The sequence below is a fragment of the Homalodisca vitripennis genome, chromosome 2 (genome assembly GCF_021130785.1).
Source record: "Homalodisca vitripennis isolate AUS2020 chromosome 2, UT_GWSS_2.1, whole genome shotgun sequence".
Taxonomy (NCBI): domain Eukaryota; kingdom Metazoa; phylum Arthropoda; class Insecta; order Hemiptera; family Cicadellidae; genus Homalodisca; species Homalodisca vitripennis.
In genome coordinates, this window is record NC_060208.1 from 210,467,701 (window position 1) to 210,473,943 (window position 6,243).

The following is a 6,243-nucleotide window of genomic DNA, read 5'->3' on the forward strand; positions in this document are numbered from 1 at the left end:
ACATGTGCTTAATATGTCACACGTTAAAATGTCGAAGTGGTTTCAGGGAGGGAGGGAGGGATAGGAGAGGGAGAGAGTTTGCAAGCTATAGGTAAACCGCTTACAAAAAGACACTAGGAGATTTTAGTCCACGCAGGGTGGGGTAAATACCCATCCGCCGTTGTGATGCCGCCCTCTCCCAGTATCCCCACCACTGCTCGGCACTCGCCCGCTTGCTCTATCCCCTGACCTGGCCACTGCCACTTAGCGGCTAACCTCACACTAAACGCAAGCTCCCAGGATACGTCTATGGCTACATTAGTCTGTTCATTTAATATTTTACGCTTGTATACGCCTAAACACAAATATACAATTTACTTATAGAGTACATAAGTAGCTGCAGTGTAAGCATTCCCTCCCACCTTTTGATCATTAAATAGGGTTAAGTATGGTCACCAAGATGATGGGATTGTTAAGCTGCATGTGCTAATATGTAATATGTTAAAATGCAGTGGTTTAAGTGAGTGAGGGAGAAGAGGGTGAGGGGAGGAGAGAGAGAGGAAGGGGAGAGAGAGGAGGAACTTATATTACATTTTGATTAAGCATTATATAAAAAATACACTAAACTACTGTTGAATGTTTTATATAAAAGTTACATTTTTAATAGTGACTACACATTACAAGGTAAATACATCCTCGGACTAGAGGTCGTGTCCATTATTGCACATACGTGTGTTCCATCATAGTAACGTAATAAACTTTAGAGCACTGCATACTCAATACTTAGACTAATGTAAATAGTCGTAAATGAATCACAGAGTGCTTTAACGAAAGCCAATTTTGTCTCACAGAAAGGATACTCGTGTGAAAAGTACATTAATGGAGCTTTTGAGAGGGCAACGTCAATACTCGTTATATGGATTACGATCCATGTAATGTTTGCTGAATGTAGTTGGACGCGAACTAGGAAATCCTCTTATACTCTCAACTCAATTATTCCCTTAACTGGAATCCTGTAGTTTCGGTCATAATATAAATATTTCTAGACGCTTCAACTAAAAGAAGTTCCAAGGGTATCGTGATCTAAGGGGTAAGATGGGCACAGAAAATCGGTTATGGTCTCTGAATCCTCCACAGTGACTGTTACTGTCTCAAGATTTAAAATACTACTTAAGAAGTTACCTTAGCCTGATGCGGAGACATTCATGTCACTCGTATATTACGACTTAAAAGTTGTTTTGCTTTCCGACTTATCTCAAGCCTATTAACCTTTAAATGTAGACATTTAATGATTCAGAAGGGGTTACATAAATAAGAGTATTCTTCCAAAATTCACCACTTGTTTAAGGAAAACCTGGTGTGTCTTTTAAAGAGGTTTGTCTGTTATGTTCTTTTATTGGCTAATATTAGTAAAGTCTATCACAATTTGTCTATCTGTCTGTCTGTCTACACGATATCTCGAAAACGAACTGACACAAATAAGAGAAATATTGCACCAATCTTCATTTCTATACATGCAACACCGAGTCCGATGATGGTGAATGCCATCCCATGGGATTTGGCTAAGCGTTAGTGAATAACTTCTTAATTACCCATACCCAACAATGATGGCAACGAGACAATAGTAGAATGAGGAGATTTTAAAGTGTGACAATTTTATCTATGAAGTAAAAAGAAATAGTGAAGAGTAAGGTCAAAATTAAAAGCCGGTGACAAGATGATTGCTGGGTGCATGTAAAATTTTTTTTCTTTATGAGTACTTGCCTGTTTGCAGGGTATCTGCAGAATGGAAAGATCTACAGGGTATTACGTAAAAGTGTTCATTTGGGATTTCGTTATACACATAAAAATAAGAAAAACATAGTATGTATTTTTTATAAAAAAATATACCTTTGAACCAGTTAAGATAAAGTTATGAAACTTGAGAATTGTATTAACCTTTGCTAGATATTTTTGAAAATAAAATATTATATTCAATATAACAATAGAATCCTATTATCCGTTTTAAAATGGTGAACGTTTAAATTATTCCATCAAAATAACTTTAAACCTGCTTACGTCCGCCATTTTAAAATTTGGGTGCGCGCGCGCGCTCGCGTGTGTGTGTGTTACGCTACATTATTTAGTAACACTAAAATAGTCATGTTGAAATTGAAGCAGAAGCTTCTTAGTTTAATTTAACGCTAGTCTCCAAAAACATCACGGTTAGACCTCATGTCAATCCATCATCAGATATACGAGTTAACGAATTTCCTATGCCTAGTAAATAACATAGGTTCCGATATGAATTCCTTTATTGTCCGTAGAAGTAAAAATATTGCTTAAAGTAATGGTAGCCCATTACTCACTTAACTCCATACCAAGTTTGGATGAAAACAACGCAATTCATTTCTTTTCAAACAACCGTTATATGGGTTATGAGTAATTGATTGTGCAAAGCAAGTTAAAGTTTAATATTGTATATAAAAAGAATACAATCAGTTTCTTTACTGATTAAAAAATGCATTGTATTTTTCAATACGTCCAGAATTGAAATCTTAACGGTTTAAATTGGATCAAGCAGTGAGGAATAAAAGATGCCTTTATGATCGCTTTTAAAATTATATTGCTTATCACACATCTGCTATCGAAAGCAAAGAATGAACATTAAAACCGGTAAATCATTTAGAAAGATTGTCTTTAAAATGGCCACATAAGGCATAGGCAAAGTACAGTTATAAGTTATAAATAGAGTTGAAAACATAATGGCACTCAATTTCGATCGTAGCTATCATTAGACTTTCTGATGACTTTTCAAACTTTTGAGACTAATCAAGAAAGAGACATACAACTTATTGAGCTAGATCTACTCTTGGTCCGCTTCATTATTCAGTCCCAGATTTATTGATCTCAATTAAAGTAGCGCTCGAACTTTTGGGGGTTAACGTCAGGGCCGTACTGAAAGCCTACGGGTCCCTAGGTTAGATTTTTGATAATGGAATAAATATATTTAAAATTATGAATGAAATGAAATGAACGAAAAATTCCTTTATTAAAGAGGCGGATTTGGGACTATCGAGACCTCTTAACGACATATTGTATACAGTAAATTTACAGTAGTTTAATGCAATTGTGGTAAATTATTAACTTATGCTTTAAATAGAAAAATTAAAAATGCTTAATGTATAAAAAATTAAATGATATATTGAATTGAATTCAATACTTAAAATAAAAAGAAAAACTTTATACATATTATGATAAATGCAAGAAAATTCAAAATAAAGAGCAAGAAGCAAGACACATTCAATCACTCCAACACACCGACTGACCACATGACCTCAACAAGCAGCACCACCCGTCACCCCCACATGACCCCCAGCAACAAGCCCCCAACCCCCGCCCCGAAACGAGCACGGTCCTCAATACATCTGATATTATCGGGGAGAGCGTTCCAAAGGCGACAAGTCTGAACAGTAAAGGACCTAATAAAAATTGTTGAAGTTTGAATTGGAATTGATAGTAATGTGGCTCCCCTTCTTGTAGATCGTTCACTAATATCAGAGATAAAGTTGAAATGATCGGACAGATAAACAGGATATTTGGTTTTGATAATTAAATGTAGAATAGAAATAATGTGGAATTTACGTAGTTGATGAAGTTTCATGAGTGACAATTGCTGACAATATTGTGTAACGTGCTCATGACGTCTGAGATAAAAAATAAATCTGAAAAATAGTTCTGAGCACGCTGGAGTCTGCCAGATTGCTCAACGGTCACACTCATCATGACGTCACAGTAGTCGAAGTGTGGTAGTATAAGAGTATAAATGAACATCACCTTAACATTGAATGGCAGGTACAAGGCACCCCGCTTCAAACCGTGGATGCCAGCAAAGACTCTTCTGCACGTTATCATAACTTGATCAGTCCATTTGAGATTAGTGTTCATATTGAGTCCGAGATTTTTCAGTTTGTTTTGGTAATTTAGTTCACAACTTTTAACTTTAAGTTTCGGTGCTGTATCAAGATTAATTCGGTTTATCATTGTAGAGTGACCAATTATCATTGCTTGCGTTTTGTTTTCATTTAATTTCAGTCCTTAATGTATTGCCCAAAAGATAATGGCTTCGTTATCCAAGTTGAATAATGACTCAAAATAACCAGACAACGTAAATTATTGGTGAATAATGGTGTTTGGTTATTAGTTGTTGACATGAATACAACAAAATTACATTCAGCAGGGGTGTAAACATTATTGACGTAACAAAATAATCAGAGAAAAGTTAAAATTGAACTTATTATTGTTCATAGCTTCAAATAGAATGCACGCGAGTGTCTCTGTCGTCAACATCAAACCAAGGGCCAATCTTAGGGTTAATTATAAGACAGGGCCTTATGGCCCTAAATTCGCCCATTTGTGCGTTATGTATATGATACAAATAAAGTCATTTGAATTGAATTGAATTGAACGTTTTAACCTGGAATCAAGATATCTGAATAACCCTCATAAGTAGTCTATTTTCAAAGATGACGTGAACCTATCAGTTATTTTCTTTAAAGGATTTGCCAGTGATGTTATAAATTACAGGATTTTCAAGCAAATTCGATCCTTTAAAACTACGTATAACTTTCACCGTATTGTGACTTTCACTTTCACGTATTGAATGATTAAAATCCAAGAGCTGAGAGCCAATATTCACTGTATAAGTGAGAATTTCTAATAAGATAATTTCCCATCGTCAGCTAATAGCTAGCAGCGCTAGTGTCGGTGGGGGTTTAATAATGTTATTAAAAGGGTTAAAAATATCGTCTGATATTTTTTCTCAGATATTACCTTCAGTTGTCCCCAAAGTCTACAGAATGAACTATAAACAGCGGTGTGAGGGACGAACGGTTTAAAGCGAGGCAATGAATTATCAGGTTGTTTTCGAATTCTCTGAGTTGTTTTTACATGGACGACTCGCCCTGTGTTTTCAGAGGATTAATATTTTCCTTGATACACTGCTTTCATGAATTCCTTCATCCGTCTCATTTCAGTTATTCGGTTGTATTGTAATTCCCTGCTGTTCTTTTATAGGGGTTCTTCTTACGCCTTTGTCATTTGATCTGATTATACTACACATTTTGAGACATATAGGTTCAAACCGATTTCCAAATCTTTTTTTATCTCGCCGGTATTCGAACCCGTGACCTTTAGCTTAGGTACATCCCTTTTATAGCAAAAGGTGAAAGCTATTTTCATTAAATAAATATATTATTCCACTTAAGAAAAAAATGCGGTCTCTCTATTTCAATATCAATTCTTTCTACGTTTCAAATTAGATTAAGTAACCTTCACAGCAACATTTAGGACAGATTTATTTATAAATGCAATATTAATCCTGTAAGAAAAAGTAACGATTAAAAAAAATATATCAGTCTGTAAATTTAAATATGTTAGAGTGTTAGAAATATACTCTCATCATACCTTGTATTGACTCATTTCTGTAAAACCAACCCAAAAATGCCAGGCTCAAACCGATGACTATCCTATGCCCGGCAGGAAATGGTTGTACAACCGATTATTTGCTCACACCACCGAATGAATCGAGTTGGGAACAAATTGCTCGTAATGTGGTAAATTAAACATGGTTTGTGAATTGTACTTATAACACTCATAAATTAAATAGCAATGTTTGCTTTTCTATAGCCACAAGTGCCTGATTCTATAACCGCTTGTAAATTTACATGAATATTCATTGTGAATAAAGATTCTTTAATTGAATTGAACTGAAATGAAAAATGTTATAGCCCATTGATTATTTTAATTGATATAATTTAAACAGTAAAGCGTTACGAAACTGTACTGTGTGTTATAAAATAATATTAAATGCTGTAAATTGTTTTAAATTGTGTTTATATATGTGAAGTGTAAGCGATGGGGTTTCTACACCCGAAACATATAAATGTAGCAACTCTAAAGTGGTGCGTTACAAGAGGAAAACTTATCTCATTTACCAAAACTCTCTCTCATAAATAGATAAAGAACATCGCCACGAGCTGCGAAATGATGAATGACTGGCAATTCACTCTCCGTTGCGTAACATACGGTTCGATTCAATTTCATCTTGGGAATTCAATGAAAGGTAGCAGAATGCAGCTTTTAAATATTACATTCTTATCGATTGGGAACGTTCTATTCAATGTGTATGGTCAGGATACCACTGCTGATTGTATTGTACAACTGAATACAGTATTATACTGAATATAGTACGTTTACAATACTGTTAGTCATATGCAACGCAAT